Genomic DNA, 17,816 nt, shown 5'->3' on the forward strand with positions numbered 1-17,816 from the left:
AATCGAAATTCCTGCTACAATCTCTCACCCTGCCGTGAGAAAAAGTCGGTCTCTTTCAACTGTGGGTGTTTATCTCTCAATGCCTGTGACATTTCTTCAATTAACAATCTACTTCAGCCTCTCCTTGGAGTGAAATGTCTTCTGTCGTCTTTCCTTTGCTGTGAATTATTATTCAGTCAGTTGTTCTCTTGCTTTTCACAATCAGCAGGTTGTGAGTTCAAAACTCACTCCAGAATCCTGAGCACAAATTCAGGCTGACGCACTAGTGCAGTAATCAGTGAATGCTTCACTGTTAGTCGTGCCAGCTTTTAGATGATATGGTAAATTGAGGTGCCCTCTGCCTTCTCAGGTACAGTATACCAAGCACCATTTCGGAGAGGGGCGGGGGAGTTATTCCGTCGTGTCGGAGCCCACATTCATCCCTCAATTAAAATCACTTTATAACAGATTATATTTTCTTTATCACATCGCTGCTCCTGGAAGAATTTTTTTTAACAAATTGTTCAAAAACATGGTGATTGAAATCCTGTGAGGAAAAAATCAAATTAATGTTGAAAACTCTGCTGAGTGAGCTTCATTGGACAGCAGAGAAATCAGGTGAGGAATTCGAGTAAATCGACACCAGAGGAAAAGTCAACGTCAAAACTGGATCAACTCTTGCGAAGATCAATGAGTAAAAGCTGAGATCTCCGCGCATCATCCGTTCATTGACCAGAGACACTCATAGAGTGTTTTGTACAATGTGTCTCGAATGCAAACCTGAAGGAATGAAACCTTCCCAGTTCATGGTGATATTGGGGATGGAATTCCATTTTTTAAATAAGTGATTAAGAATGAACAATCATATCTGTCAAAACAATAATTATCTGTGTCTTTGACGTGATGTTGTTTCCACTATGCTGATAATCTTGTCCTTCTCATGGTCCATGTCTCAGGGTGGACGCTGCTGTCCAAATAAGCATGGGAATTACTGCAGGGTGTCCTGTAAATCGGATATGCTGAAGGTAATATGTATAAACTTCACTATATCGGGTACAAATAAGATATTTGTTTCCTTTTTTGTTACTCAGATAATCATAGAGTGATAGAGAGCAAGGGAAGGCCCTTCGGACCGTGGCCTGAAATTGGCTGAGAGAAAGGGGAAATCCTCGGCTGGTGTATTTCTGCAGCACTTCTGCTGCGTTCGTGTGTGAAATAAAACGATTTGAGAGATTGGTTACAGATTGAAGTGTTCACCGGAAGCAAGAAGCTGATGTAAATTTACTATGAAGCAAATTCAGAGGTGATTTTGTGTCGCAGACAAATTTTTTTTTGTGTTAATGCCAATTTAAATCAACTGAATACGGTTTCAATCCATCGATCGCTGGGTTAGGAGGCCAGCACGCTTCTGCAACGCGTCTCCTCCAAAGCAACATTTTTCTTCTGTCTATTACTGTTGTTTGGAAGCCAAACACCTATTCCCTTCCTCATTACTTTTGGGAAGTTCACCCAAGCTCCGCAAATCCACTTCCGCTACCACGAATGTATTAGACAGAGAAAGACACACAGTAAAGTAGTAAGAGACTTTCAGGAGAAACACAATGGCTGACAGGAAAAGGTGCCGAGCAAACTAGAAAGATATTACGATGGAGAAACTGATCATTTACGAGAAGGTATTTCCTGCTGCATAAAGATAGGACCTGTTTTAAATGTAATTCCTATTGTGTAACTGTGCTCCCTGCTGTAAAACTGTTCCCAGCGGCTTCAGTAAGCAAAAAAAAAATCTATCATGCCAAGTCAGGAATTGTTTGGAACGGAGCAGTGTGAAACATTTCCTCACCATTTATTTTTCATCTAATCATTGGTTTTCAAACATTCCATCAATGGGAAAAATATTGCTTAATGTGTATAAGAAATGAATACCTGGGCTGATATTAAATACATCGGCTAATCTTAAATATCTGTACTAAATCTCCCCTTAACATTCACTCTGATAAGAGCATCTCCAGTTTGTATTTTTCAGTCCATCCACATACGGAATCCCTCACCACTGATCCCATTCCAGAAAAGTTCCACTGCACGCTCTCCAAGGACTTGGTGTTCTTCCTAAAGGTTTTCCCAAGCCCTCACCAAGATCTTATATTCCACATTACAACGTGCTGCCCCTCCAATTCTTTGAATCCTATCTATCCACCTTATTTTTTAAACTTAGCTAATGATTCCTTATGGATGAAGACAGGCTTCCTTCAACATTAATCTCCTTAAATATTTGGAAAAAATGACCTTCCAATCTCCAATGAATAAATCCTAATGAAATTCTCCAGTCAGCCCATGAACAGCCCGCCCCCTTCATTCCACTTATTGTTACTTTTATTTTCCCTGATCCCACTTCTTCAGCACAAATGCTTCGCTCCTCTCCTTTAAACCCTCTTCAATAAGGGGGCACAAATCCTCCATCTGCAATTTTCAAATTACTTCTTTAACATATAACTCGTGTTAAAGAAGAGATACGAGAAGGTCTGGCTGTGCTAAATGTTGATAGGTCAGTGGGACCAGATGGAATGCATCGGAAAATGCTGAAAGCTGTAATAGTGGAAACTGTGGAGGTATTGGACTGAATCTTCTAAATTTTATTTATTTTTTTTACAGTTACAAACCACTTTGTTACTCTAGGATGCAGAAATGAATAAAAGTGAATCAGTGTTGAACAGATTCTGAAATCCCACATCTCCATTTTATTTTAAATGGAGCAACTTGTCCTCAGTGTAAGTGTGTTGCTCTAAGAATGAGATCACCACGTCCTGGGAATATAGCAGCAATCCCGCCAAGGTCTGATCTGCAAACTTGAAACTCAGTGAAAGGTTGTCACCCTCCTCTCCGAATCTGATCGCCACCTCAAGCCCAATATTCAGCTTGGGTGGGCAAACAGAACAACCTGCTTCACCTCGTCCTCCAACGCAAACTGAACTCCAGAGGTGAGGTGAGAGTGACTGCCCTTGACATCAAGGCAGCATTTGACTGTGTGGTATTATGTATCCCCAGCAAAACTGGAGACAATGGGAATCGGAGGCGGGGGATGGGGAGCTCTCTGCTGGTTGGAGTCATACCCAGCACAAAGAAAGATGATTGTGGTTGTGGAGATCAATCATCCCAGTTCCAGGACATCACTGCGGCAGCTCTTTCGTGTCGTGTCCGAGGCCCAACCATCTTCAGCTGCTTCACCATCGACCTTCCTTCCAGCAGAATTGGGAATGTTCGCTGATGATTGCTCAATGTTCAGCACCATTTTCAACACCTCCGATTCTGAAGCAGCCCATGTCCAAATCATCACCCACCCTCTGTCCAGAAGACTCGGGACTGGAAAAAACTCTAAGAAATCTCTTCTCAAATTCCTCGTCTCCAAGGTAAATATCCCCTACCGCTACAATGTATCGAAGTAATTTAAGTTCCTCGCCGCCAAATATTCTCGTGAAACTTTATTGCATCCTCTCCACTGCCTTCACATCTTTCCAAAAGTGTGATGCCCGGAACTGTGCGCAATACTCCAGCTGTGGCCGAAATACTGTCTTTTCCAAGTTCAAAACAACCGCTTTGCTCTTGTATACTATGCTCCCATTCATAAAGCCGAGGATATTGTATGTTTCATGAACTATTCTTTCAACCTGCACTGCCTCCATCAATGATTTATGCAGATGTACATCATTTCCCGCTGTTCCAGCACCGTCTTTGGAATTGCAAACTTTATTTTCTCTTTTCTCCCCGTGTTCTTCCGACCAAAATGAATCGCTTCACCCTTCTCTGCAAAAAAAATCAGCCGCCCTATTTTCCAACCTGAATATGTCCTTTTGAAGGAAATTGCTCTTTCACTCGAATTTCTATCGGTCTCTTCACAACCACAGGACGTCCAAAACACTTCACAGGCAATGAGTGCTCTTGAAATGTCGTCATTGTTCAAATGGAGGAAATTGCTGACCGTTTGAACGTTTTGTTCTTCAATGTCAGAAATTCCCTTATGTGGAATAGGAAATGAGCTCTATATGTGCTGTGCTCTGTGGCGCAACGGATAGCGTGTTGGACTTCTAGCTGCTGTTGTATAAGAGATTCAAAGGTTGTGGGTTCGAGTCCCACCAGAGTCGACTTTTAGATAAAAACAAATCAGCAACTGGTTCATCGGAGAAGGGAAACTGCCGTCACCAACCCCTCTCTGTACAGGTGAATCCAGTCACACCCCACTTTCCAATCTGAACCACTTAACAGGAGAAAACTCGCCACCGAATAGTGAAACAGTTGGCAAAAGGAGTAGAGCCGCTTCGCCGATACAAGGATACAGAATTGGCTGAGTGGCAGGAAACAGAGGTTGGTGGTAAATGGATGTTTTTCGGCCTGGCGGAAGGGTTGGGACCTTTGCTGTTCCTGATCAATATCAATGACCGAGGCCTTTGTGCCCAGGACAAAATTTCAACGTTTGCGGAGGATGCAAAGCTTGGAAGCATTGCTGAGAATGTGGAGGATAGTGTAGAACTTCAAATGGACTTGGACCTGTTGGTGGAAATGGGGAGACAGGTGGCAGATGAAGTTCAATGGAGAGAGGTTTGGTAGGAAGAACTTGGAAAGACAATATAAAATGAAGGGTATAACTCTAAGGGAGGGGGAGAAGCAGTGGGACTTGGGTGTTTATGTACGTAAATCATTAAAGGTGGTAGGACATCTAAACGCAGCGGCAGAGTCATGGAACGAAAGTACATGGCCCCTTTTTACAACATTAACTGCCATATTCTGGTAGTTTAAATATCGAGTCATTGACTGTGCGGGAGCGCATATATGACTGACTGGATGAGCTAGTGACTGACTGAATGGTTAGGTGAGTGACGTGTGTAGGTAGATAGCTGGCTGAGTGAATGAGTTTGAGGGTGAGTCCGTTGGTGGGTCTGATGGTTTAAGTGCGTGACCGCGTCAACATACAGGTTGGGAGCAAGTCAAGAGATCCGCGGAGAGGTCAGCTGGTCGGATCGCGGCGACTGAGTATTCAGTTGCGCAGTAACCCAGGTGATAGACCAGAATTTAAACTGTTTAACCTTTCCTGCGCATCTAGTAAGCTAATTGTTTGGGATTTGTCCCAAGTTTCTGACTCTCGTTCAGATTCGGAGGCATTCGAGGAGGGTCCACGGCAGGAGGGGTAAATGTAAACTTCCCGGGAAGTTCTCACGTTGGTCCACATGGGAAAGACCTTTTGGCTGAGTTTGTTGACACCGGAACAGCAAAGAGCACGCGCTCCACACGTGGAGTTTCAGTGTCTGTGACGTCAAAGCCAGTGACGCTCCAGGTCACTTTCAGCAGCGGAGATGGTGCAGATCAAACTCAGCCCGAAATGAACACTGTTTTTGCTGTGTTCCGCTCGCTGGCCCACTCCCGAGCCGGAATTCACTCTATAAATGTTTATAAATATTTATTTAAGTGCGTGTTGGTCCCGCAGATGGTGAGACTGCAGAATTAATAATGGAAAACAAGGAACTGGCAGAACTGTAGAACGGGTATTTTGTTTCTGCCTTCACTGTAGAAGAAGGGCATATAGAGTGTACAGAGCGATTTAGATTGGTTGGTGAGTAGACAATAATTGGCAGATGCAGAAAAACTTGGGAAAATGTGAACTTGTCCACTTTGGCAGGAAGAATTTAAAAGCAGTACATCATGTGAATGGAGAAATGCTGCAGAACTCTACAGTGCAGAGGGTTCTGGGGGTCCTGGTTCATGAGCCTCAAAAAGTTGGTATAGAGATGCAGCAAGTGATTAAGAAGGCGAATGGAACGTTGGCTTTTATTACAGAAGGAATCGAATATAAAATTATGGAAGTTTCCCCACAGTCATACAGGGCGTTGGTGAGGCAGCATCTGGTGGACTGTGGACAGTCTTAGTCTCCTTAGTTAAGAAAAGATATAATTGCATTACAGCAGGTCAGAGAAGATTCAGTCGACTGGTTCCTGGAATGCAAGGGTTTTCTTTTGAGGAAAGGTTGATGAGGTTGGGCCTATACCCATTGGAGTTTTGAAGAATGGGAGGTGATCTTATTGAAAGATATAAAATCCTGAGGGGACTTGACAGGGTGGCTGCTGAGACTATGTTTCCTTTTGTGGGGGACTCTACAATCAGGTGACTCAGTTTAAAAATATCGGCCTCTCCCATTTCAGACTGACAGAAGGTAATTTGTTTTCTCTCTCTCTCAGTGGGACATTAATCTGTGCATTTCTCTTCCCCAGAGAGCAGTGGAGTCTGGGTCATTGAAAATGTTCACGGCTCAGTTGGAGATATTTTTGACAATGGAATGAGTAAAGAATTATGGGGGGCAGACAGGAAAGTGGAGTTGCGGCCACATTCAGATCAGCCATGCTGGAGCAGCTTCAAGGGGCTGAATGGCCTGTTACTGCTCCTGATTTTCGTGTTCTTGTTCTTGTGTGCCTCTCTCGGCACTGCTGTCCCTGTCCTGCTCACCCTCTCGCTTGCCGGACTGCTCGGCGCCTCAGTAACCTCCCGCTCTCCGACCTGCTCCCTACCCCTCACCGCCTCACTTGCTGTTCTGCTTGTCACCATCTCCTCAGTTCTTGTGGTGAGATGGGCGGCGACAGGGGTCAGGAGGGAGGTGCCGAGTGGGAGGTGAGCGGCTTGGTAGTCGGTAGCGAGCGGTGCGGCATAAGTGTTGGCGTGTAACGCAGCGAGCGAGGCGGCGAGGGCCTGGGGTCAGGGCACCTGGCATTCGGGAGCAGGGGAGTGAGTGGGAGGCAGCAAGTGGGCGACCGTTAACGGCTGAACAACGAGGACGTCAGCGGTGGGAGGAAGGGCGCACGCACCGGCAGACTGAGTGGGTGCCGAGTTCCTGTTCCAGCTCGGTGTCAGGAGTTACAGTGTAAAACTGATCACAATTCTAGCATTGCTGAGTTCTGATGAAATGTCATCGACCTGAAACGTGAACACTCTTTCACTGTCCACGCTGCTGCCTGCCATGAGGTGTAATTCTTAATTGTTTTCTGGTGTTACGACAGAAATCCAAAAGGAGTGTTGACGCACTCTGGAGGACAATGAATGTACATAGCGGTTATCTCGCTCAACTGTGAAAGGCTCGTTGGTGTAGAGGTAAGATTCGCGCTTCAGGATGTTTGTTGTGCGAGAGATCTCGGTTTCATAATCCCGGACGATCCCTCGTGTGTCGCCACTTGAAATCCAAATTTCTTTGTGATCCAAAGGGCGGATTTTACTTAAACCGGGGCGAGGCTTCAGAACCTGAGAAATCATTACAGCGAAATTATCACTGCAAAACACGTGGAGTAAATGGAGGAACTGTTGCTCATGTAATTGGACGGTCAATTTATCCTAATAAGAGAAGTTTAAGAGTTAATTTATCCCAAGAAGAGAATGAGTGTAACTGAAGCTTGAGTTTTCTTCCCACCTCTATGGATACTGCCTCGCCTATAGTGTTTTTCTTTAATGGTCTCTTTTACCTATAGCGCTCTGAACGAATGGCTGATCTGTTTTGGGAGCCAATGAAAGTCTATATTGGCTGAGTTATTTACATGCAATTACATTATTGGTCTCGCGGTGTGGTTCTCGCTATTTGACGTTTCATAAGTGAGAATGTGAGCGGTCACTGTTTCAAATATCAAGCGAGCTCTCACGTGTTGTTATTTGTCGTGTAAGCCGCTCAGTGCATTGTCGAAAACTCTTGCAGTCTAGGTGGAGCGGTTTGCTTATACTAGCGAAATGAGCCCACCATTGCAGAAAATTCATCAACGAAACACACATGAAGGAAATGAAGACAATTTGAAAAAAAAACAATCGCACTGTGGTGTTACCCGAACACACCAATGACACAAACCCATTTTCTGGATGAATGCATTGGACTGTCGTATTCTTAGGGAGAATTGTAGTCTTCACTAAGAGAATTGTAACCTTCTCTGAGAGAACTGTAATCGTCTCTGAGAGAAGTGTAACCTTCTCTGACAGAATTGTAAACTTCACTGATAGAATTGTAGCCTTCACTGAGAGAATTGTAGTCTCTGAGAGAATTATAATTTTCACTGAGAGAATTGGAATCTTCACTGAAAGAATTATAATCTTCACTGAGAGAATTGTAATCTCCTCGGAGAGAATTATAATCTTCACTGAGAGAATTCTAATCTTCACTGAAAGAATTATAATCTTCTCTGGGAGAACTGTAATCGTCTCTGAGAGAATTGTAACCTTCTCTGAGAGAATTGTTACCTTCACTGAGAGAATTGTAATCTTCTTTGAGAGAATTGTAATCTTCTCTGAGAGAATTGTAATATTCTCTGATGGAACTGTAACTTCTCTGAGACTGCCAAATCTGGTAGCCCCATGGTTTGATTTTGATGTGATCATATTTTGTTTGTATCCTAGGAGTTGCACTGAGCAGAAAGTGAACCGTTTCACCTCGACCGATATTTTAGTGTAATGGTAATAAACGATTTCAGGAAAAGGTATTTGATAAGATGAGTGTGCTTAAAGTTGATTAGGACCAGACACAGACGAGGTGCATCCAGAATACTGAGGAAGGAGAGCAGGAATTGCAGGGATGCTGGCCACAATTTTCCAATATTCCTTAGACTCGGGGTGACAGCGGATTGGAGAATTGCTATTGTTGCATCTATGTTCAAACAAATGTGTAAGGATAAGCCCAGAAACTACAGGGCAGTCAGTTTAACCTGGGTGGTGAGCTACCTTTCAGAAAGGAAAATTCCTAACAACATGAAAAGTACCTGGGAAAATGCACATTAATAAATAAAAGCAGCATGGATTATGTTATGGTCCGAGCTGAGATTACCCCTGGATAATCCTAAACCCAGAGTGGAACCCAGCTTGATAGATTCTAACTTTTATTTGTTTGTTTAAATAGGTGGAAAGTAGCTACTGAACAGAGTCACAGGAGTCAGCTGATCATCTTTTAACAAAAAATAAATAAAACATTTATTCAAAGAGAAAAAATGATCTATGTTCCAAAACTCTTTCACCCACAACTATACCTTTACAGGTGTATACAAATTTGTATGGATAACGTATGTTACAAAAGCTATCTTATACTTTAATTTCCACACTAATTACACAATCCATGTATCAATAGGCACCCTGTGGTCAGGCATGCCAGACTATGAAACCAAGTGACAGATGCCAACTTAACCAGATGCTATGGATCTCTCCTCAACTCCCTCCAGATGCTTGTCAAACCGTGAGTCAACCAGCTTCACTGCACTCCGTCCTTCACATGAGGATTTCCAATCTCTGCTTTCCACACTTCGCCTTGGAATCTTTTCCCAAACCAATGCTTTCACTCTGACGCCTTCCGCAACAGTTCAGCTCCAGGGTTTCGAACTGTCCTTGCAATGTTCCTCTCCCATGGGTTACCACATGCATACAAGCTATCTTCCCCACTCTTTCTCTCTCATCGACTCAGCTGTGAACAGTACACTGCTGCTTCACCTGCCCATGGCAAAGATTTAAAGACCTTCAGTAGTCTCTTTGGGCCTTCTTTCCCCTTGCCAGTTGTTCTCGCTTTAAATCTGTTTCCTGCAGCTTTTGTCTCTTTAACTCTGAAACTTAGAGCCTTTTGCTCTGCCCCTCACTCTTAAATTCATTAACAGGACATTATACAGGTTCCCATCCTTCCTTGGACCAGAAGGTCTGCTTTGGACTTTCCCATCTCCCACTCCTGGATTTTGGGATTTTTCTTTAGCTTGGGACTAACTATCTGCCCCCGTTTCCAGTCTCTCTTGGCAGCAACTTTCAAAAGCCAACCGAGGTCTGCAACTTCCAAATCAAAACTGCTATTTCTCTTCTTCTGCGTGTGTGTCTGTGGGAGGGACCTGCCTCTCAGCCTCCCTGTTGCTAGGCAACAGCCCGAATTGATGTGTTTGCTTCACTTCTTAAATCGTAAACCTCATTAGAAATGCAAACACATTTTAAAAACGAAACTAAAACTCCTTTTGACCTTTCTTAACACACGTACAGAAAAACAAATCAAACTTAAACTTTAAAGCTAAAACTCATTCCTAACAACTACAAATACCAATATAATTTACTTAAACCACTCTATTTCCTAACAATTTGATAAGAACAAATCGTGTTATTTAACTTTGGTTAGCTTTTTTTTGATGCAACAACAAAGAGTTTTGATGAGGGTGAAGACGTTGATGTAATTTACATGGACTTGCAAACGGCATTTGATAAAGTGCCGGACAAAAGACTTCTGAGGTAAGATAGAACTCAACAGGACAGGTTGAGAGAATAGCCAGTAAAGCGTAGAACGTCACTGGCTTCATCAATATGGCATAGAGTAAAAAAACAATAAAGTTATATGAAGCCTGTAGAAAACACTGCTTCGACCTCACCTGGAGTATTGTATCTAATTCAATTGAAGGGATAGTAGCAACACAGATACAAAACGAGCTGAGTGACGGTAACCAAATATTTTTGGTGAACTGTTGCATTTTGGGCTGGAGAAAGTTATCTTGTGGAGCTCCCCAGGTCTCTCGGGGCCTTGCGGGATATCGGGATCTTGCGGAAAATAGAGTTGAGGCCCAAGGTCAACCATGATAGCGTTGAATGGCAGAGTAAGCACGATGGGCCGTGTGGTCTACACCTGCTCCTATGTCTTGTGTTGCTATGTCCAGTCTTAGGGCCCCTGATTTTCCTGTTACTTATTAATGACCCAGACCTTGTTGCAAGCTCACAATTCCAAAATTTGCCGATGATACAAAAGTTAGAAGCATTGCCAACTGTGAGGAGGACAGAGTAGAACTCCAAAAGTATCTAGATATGTTGATGGAATGGGCGGACAATTACCAGATGAAATTCATTGCAGAGTAACCTGGTGTCCTTCGTTTTGGGAGGAAGAACAGAGAGAGACAACATGAGATAAAAGTTAAAGTTCTAAAGGGATTGTGGGAACAGAGGGATGTGGGCGTATATGTTCATAAATCATTTATCGTTACAGGACAGGTTGAGAGAATAGCCAGTAAAGCGTAGAACGTCACTGGCTTCATCAATATGGCATAGAGTAAAAAAAAATAAAGTTATATGAAGCCTGTAGAAAACACTGCTTCGACCTCACCTGGAGTATTGTATCTAATTCTGTAACCCAATTTAGTAAGGTTGTGAAGGCATTAGTGAGATTGCAGAAAAGATTCACAAGACAGATTCCAGGCATGAGGAACTTCATTCACATTGAATGATCGTAAATTTTGGAAATGTGTTTCATGAAGTGAGGAAGTTAAAGAGGAGATTTGATAGAGGTATTCAAAATCACGAGTGGTCTGGACAGAGTAAATATGGGTTAATTGATCCATTGATGGAATGATCCAGAACAAGAGGGCACAGATTTAAGTTAATTTACAAAATAAGCAATTATAACATAAGGATTTTCTTTTTCATGCAGCATGTGTTTAGGATGCGGAATGTACTGCCGGAGAGTGTGGGAGAGGCAGGGACAATTGAAGTTTTCAAAAGGGAATTGGATCTTGATCTGAAATGTAGAATGTGCAGTTTTAGAGGGAAAAGGCTGTGGAGTTCAGTAGGTGAGATGCTCGTTCAGAGGGACAGCAGAGTCCAGACGGGCAGAGTGTTCTCATTATGTGCAGTATCATGATTTCAGCATGATTGGTGAGTCAGGAGTAGAATTCTTATTTATCATCACAGAAAAAGGGTTCGATTACAGTGAATGCATAACTCAATGTCTTCAATAGTATTTCAAGGAGTAAATTTCCGATACAGATAAATACCCATTTTCTCACTGATCCATAATATATTTGATGAATACAAATCTATCAAACTGAGATTTAAAATTAAAGTGTTGTTTCCCGATGGGATCTCCGAAATTCTAGTATCCTTTTTTGAGAGTTGTTTCCTAATTTCACTCCGGAAATGTCATGTTTTTGACGGCGCCCCAAGGCCCCCACACCCCTCCCCCTCCCCCAATTCCAAAATTCGCAGAAGATTCTCTCTCTGACAATATTGTCTTAACATGTCATCATTCTCCTGCAGTGTTTTGAATCTCTCTCACCCTCTGCCTCGTGGCCTCCCCTCTACCGCTGCTAAATTCCAGAAAATAAACCACAGAACAGCCCCATCATATAAACCATTACCAAAGGAATAAAAACAAAAAAACTACTGCGGATGCTGGAAATCCAAAACAAAAACAGAATTACCTGGAAAAACTCAGCAGGTCTGGCAGCATCGGCGGAGAAGAAAAGAGGTGACATTTCGAGTCCTCATGACCCTTCAATTTGTTTTTATCTCTATGTTTATTTGACTGCCACACCCCTTCAAGAAATGCCTACCTTGAAGAAGTACTGCTCTGCTCTCCGACAGGATTTTCGTATCTCTCTTCTGCCTTGTTCACCTTCATTGCTTACCAAAGGAAGCCGTTCTTCTCGAATTAATGCCCATCTAGACGGTGACAGTCGAGGGTTTCCCTGCCGATTAGGCAGTCTACCCAAATACTAACAATTTACTACGAGAAAATATTTTCCACACGTTGTCTTTGGATCCTTTTTGAATGAAATAAAGTCTGCCCTATTTGATTACTGACCCTGGTGCCAGTGGGAACAGTTCATCTTTATTTACTTTCTCTAAACCCTCTTGACAGTTCTGTCTGTGGAGTGATTAAAAACACCGAAAGCCAGACGTGGGATTTGAACAATGAGGGACTGTAGATCAATGATAAGGGAAGTGATACTTTGGTAATCAGATTAGGAAATAGTTTGAAAGTTAAGAAATCCGTCCAAACCTGTGCATTGCGGGTTCAGGAGCACAATGCGTCACTAGGGCGTGGGAAACTCGGATTAGATTCTCGACGCCTACATACAAGTTGCCTATTTTGTTACAGCATCACAGTCCCTAAATTATTTTATTTTCTTCGAGGTCAGGTTACTTTCAGTTTGCTTTCTGTTTTAGGGCAGTGATCTTGCAGTTAGGGAAATAAATTGATTTCAGCATGATTGGTGATTCTGGCGTAGAATTCTTATTTATCATCATAGAAACCTGGGTTCGATTGCAGTAAATGCATAACTCAATGTCTTCAATAATATTTCAAAGAACAAATTTCCAATACAGATAAATACCCATTTTCTCACTGATCCATCATATATTTGATGAATACAAATCTATCAAACTGAGATTTAAAATTAAAGTGCTGTTTCCCGATGGGATCTCTGAAATTCCAATCCCCTTTGCTGAGAGAGAAGTTTCCTAATTTCACCCCGGAAACGTCATTTTTTTTGACTGCGCCCCAACGCCCCCACACCCCTACCCCTCCCCCAATTCCAAAATTCGCAGAAGTTTTTCTCTCTCTGACACTATCGTCTTAACACGTCGGAAACATAGATAAAATTGATCATTAATTCGGGAAGAACGGCTTCCTTTGGTAATGGTTGATATGAAGGGGCTGTTCTGTGGTTTATTTTCTGGAATTTAGCAACGGTAGAGGGGAGGCCACGACACGGAATGGGAGAGCTGGCCGCGTGGCCTAATGGATAAGGCGTCTGACTTCGGTGGTATTGGCTGAGGTTATCAGAAGATTGTAGGTTCGAGTCCTGCCGCGGTCGTTTTATACAGAAATCTGTCAAACTTACTGAAAACCGCGGCCTCATTCGTCAGCTGAAGTTTCTGCGTCTCCTTCCAAACATTTCAAGGCTCTTTCTCACACTCTCTGCTCGTGTTAATTTGTGCATTTGATTCTAACTCACCTTTGTATTTTGTGTAGTTCCTAACAGACCCACAATATCTGATCAAGTTCGTGAAGTTATTGATGTTCCCAACTGGAACAAATATCTTTGCATCAATCGGTTTAATAAAATGCTTTGGGATAATTGCAATCTTCGCTTGAATCTGGATTAGCTGAATCTGATGTCACTGGACTAACAATACAGAGGACCAGGTTAATCTCTGCGGGCACGGGTCTAAATCCCAACAGAGCAGATTTAAATTAAAATATTTCCTAAATTTGGAATTGAAATCTCGGCTCAGTAATGGCGGCTAAGAAACTATCATCGATTGTAGTAAAAACCCACCCGGTTCACGAATGCCCTTTACAGAAAGAAATCATCCGCCCTTCCCTTGCCTGCCCTACATGTGACTCCAGACCCACAGTAATTTGCTTCACTCGTAACTTCAAGGATAATGTGAGATGCTCAACAAATGCTGGGCTTGCAAAAAGCGCCCATATTCCATGAAAAAATAAACAAGTGGTAAACAGGCACGACATGATTATCAGGATGTCTACCTTTTCTCTTGAAAAAGGAAGGCTGAGGGGTGGCCTCATACGGGTCTTTAAAATTATGAAAGATTTTGGGAGGCTGAATGCAGCAATAATGGAGTGGAGAAGGGGCGACAAGCCTGTATCTCGCTTACACACACAAGACAACGGCTGACGGGTCGAATACAACGTAATAATTACTTAACTGTGCATCGGCGACTCATAAGAGTGTTGGATAAATTCCATCCGCAATGTCTCCGCGGCACTCTCCAGATTCCATGGGAGCGCTGCCGAACAAACTGGAGTGGTGTTCTTGAATGCAGCTCATCAATCATTCAGGCCAAACTCCTGAAACATTAACTTGGATGGACTGCAAACTGTGTCCGGATGGTCGAAAAGTGTCGCACCCTCCAGGTCCTGTTTTCTCAACTCTCAAATGGCCAACATTCCAGGGGAGGACAACGAAAACGCTACAAACATTATCTGAAATTTTCATTCAAGCGCTGCAGCATTCATATTAATGACCGCGAGGAGCTTGCTTCTCATCATTCAAAATGACCAAAACTCATCCCACAAGCTGCAGCACACTCTGAGTCACAAGGTCTCAATCATGAGGCAGAACGACGACTGAGGAGAAGTGACAGGAAGCAAATCCTGCACTCCGGATCTCACTACCTCTTGGGACATCCTGTCCCCATGTGTCCAATGATCTGTGGACCGAGAATCGGCCTGTTCACTCACATGAAGCCCCATGGCAGAAACTCACGGCCCTGAGTGGATGTCATCATCGTATCGAGGAACAGACGATAACTATTGCTTGTTACAAAATACATATAAGAAAAGGTCATCTCCATTCTCATAGTATTTCTAAAACTGTCCCTTTCCAAATCGTGTGAACAAGTCTTCTCGATTGTCTCTGATCTCTCAACTTCACTATATCAGAATGTGCTGCCATCTACTGGCCGCAACAGAGCGGTAGAAACTCACATTGTCGGTGTTGCAGAAACAGGTCAATGTGAGGAATTTGTGATGTGATGTGATGGGGCAGACATAGAAATACAAATATGAAATACATTTAAGAAAACATGATTAGTTAATTTATTCCCATTGAATCGGCAGCAGTTACAGGCCAACTATTGCCTGGAGCAACTGAGACGATTAGATAAACTGCATTTAAAGGAAGTCTAGATAAGTCTAGGAGGGAGAATGAATTTCAGGGATAAACAGAGAATGTTACATGAAGTATTCTAGAGGGAGGATCTTGTCGGGCAGTTTACCTGTTAGAACAAATGGCCCACTTTCAGTGAGGTATATTCTGGGTTGAATGAATCCAGATTTGCAAAGTGTCTCAGGGACTGACAGACATGTAATGAATCCCACACCCAAACTGCGAGTAAAAGACAGAGAGATCCAGAATGAATCATTAACTCAGGGGTGGCACGAGACACTGACTGATACACATTGAATCGCACACTCTCACGGTGTACAAGAGACAGAGCGATACAGAATGGAGAATGAATTCCACACTAAAATCCTGTTCCAGCGACAAAGTGATACAGAGAGAACCTCACAACCGTACAAGTGGAAAAGTTACAGCAGAGAAGGAGACCATTCAGCCTTTTGTCTGTCCTGAGATTCTTCAACAGGAACTCAGCTATCCCAGTCCCCTGCCCTCTCTCCATAGCCATGTAAACATTTCTCTTCAGGCAGTTGTCCAGTTCCACTATGAAAGCACCGATTTTAAGCTGCCTCTACCACCTATCCCAGGCATTGCATTCCAGATCCTTACCACTCACCAGGGAAGATGAATCCTCATGTCCCCACTGATTCGTTTAAAACCTGTGCCTTGCACAAAGAGAAGCTGTTTCTCACTGCCTAATCTGTCTCAATCTGTCGCGGCCTCGTCGTCCTGTATTCTCGACCGTCAGGCATGGTTTCTCAGTCTGACCCCATCCCTGCAACATCGGAAAACTTCTTGGCCTACCCCTGCTTCGTATTCGCATGTTCCATCAAATTACTCTATAAATCGGGATGAAGAACTTCCTTAAAGAAGCAGTCATTGGTTTAAATGAAGGGACTGAGTGGTGATTTAATTTCTGTAACTATGCAGCTTCTGGAGGGAGCCCAAGAGTCAAAGTGTGGAGTGTGGAGGAAGTGAAGCTGGATAGAAGGTCAGCGATAGTGGGAAAAAATGACAGATTGACAAAGGTGCCATGAAATAATGGACAAAGGTAATTTTGATGGTAGCAATAAGGGCTTAAAAAAAGGTGTTGATAGTGATGTAAAGGTCAGAAAGCAGAATGTGATAATAGGAAACACGGGTAGCATTGTGTGAAAGAACAACATGCAACAGGTAACAGGGGACCCTTTGGGGGATGGGGTGGGGGTGGGGTCGGTGGTGAGGAATAAAAAGTTAGAAAATGAGATAGAAGGGGGTAAAAAGCGGATTAAGTTGTGGATAAACGAATAAAAATAAAACTAAGTGGATAAAATTTTTAAAAAAATTTAGGAAAAAAGGGGACTAAAAGGGGGTGCGAATAGAGGAGAGAGTTCCTGGTCTGAAGCTGTTGAACTCAAGATAAGTCCGGAAGGCTGTAAACTGCCTAATCGCAAGATGAGTTGCTGTTCCTCCGGTTTGCGTTGGGCTTCACTGAAAAATTGCAGCAGGCCAAGGAGGGACATGTGGGCATGAGAGCAGGATGGTGTGTTGAAATGACAGGCGACAGACATGTCTGGGTCATGCTTGCAGACAGACCAAAGGTGTTCCTCAAAGTGGTCACACAGTCTGGGTTTGATGTCCCCAATGTAGAGGAGGCCGCATTGGGAGCAGCGAATGCAGTCGACCAAATTGGAGGAGGTGCAAGTGAAGCCCTGCTTCACCTGAAAGGAGTATTCTGGCCATTCGATGGTGAGGAGGGAGGAGATAAAGGGGCAATTGTTGCACCTTCTTCGATTGCATGGGAAGGTGCCATGGGAAGGGGATGAGGTGTTGGGAGTGATAGAGGAGTGATCCAGGTTGCCCCCGAGGGAACGGTCCCTCTGGGATGCTGACGGTTTAGGGGGGAGGGGGGGAGGGGGAGGTGGTCGGGGAGGATGAGGGGAAGGTGGTGGCATCATGATTGAGTTGGTTGAAATGGCGGAGGATGATCCTTTGAATATGGAGTTTGGTGGGGTGGAATGTGAGGACAAGGGGGACCCTATCGTGGTTCTGCGAGGGAGGGGTAAGTGTGAGGACTAGAGGCGCGGGAGATGGGTGGGACATGGTTGAGGGCACTGCCAAACACAGTGGGTGGGAAACCTGGATTTAGGAAGAAGGAAGTCATGACAGAAGCGCCGTTTTGGAAAGTTGCCTCATCGGGACACATGCGAAGGTGCTGAAGGAACTGAGAGAATGGGATGGAGCCCTTACAGGAAGCGGGGTGTGAGGAGCTGTAGTCGAGGTAGCTGTGGGGGTCAGTGAGCTGGATTTGAATATTGGTGGATAGTCTATTACAAGAAATGGAGACAGAGATGTCAAGGTAGGGAAGGGAAGTGTTGGAGATGGACGATGTGAAGGTGATGGAGGGGTGGAAATTGGAAGCAA

General features: G+C 43.6%; 1 long non-coding RNA gene and 2 other non-coding genes across 3 annotated transcripts in view; all 3 read left to right on the forward strand.

The window, feature by feature from the left end:
- The window catches only part of LOC144670421 (uncharacterized), a 918,626-nt gene that overhangs the window by 579,713 nt on the left and 321,097 nt on the right, over positions 1–17,816 (forward strand). The gene's annotated exons all lie outside the window — the stretch shown is intronic.
- On the forward strand, positions 4,025–4,115 carry trnar-ucu (transfer RNA arginine (anticodon UCU)). Its single transcript is given in 2 exon segments — positions 4,025–4,061; positions 4,080–4,115. It is a non-coding gene; the product is annotated as a tRNA-Arg (tRNA).
- trnar-ucg (transfer RNA arginine (anticodon UCG)) lies at positions 13,494–13,583 on the forward strand. The gene is given in 2 exon segments: positions 13,494–13,530; positions 13,548–13,583. It is a non-coding gene; the product is annotated as a tRNA-Arg (tRNA).

This window comes from Cetorhinus maximus, chromosome 31 (assembly GCF_964194155.1).
Source record: "Cetorhinus maximus chromosome 31, sCetMax3.hap1.1, whole genome shotgun sequence".
NCBI classification, from domain to species: Eukaryota; Metazoa; Chordata; class Chondrichthyes; order Lamniformes; family Cetorhinidae; genus Cetorhinus; species Cetorhinus maximus.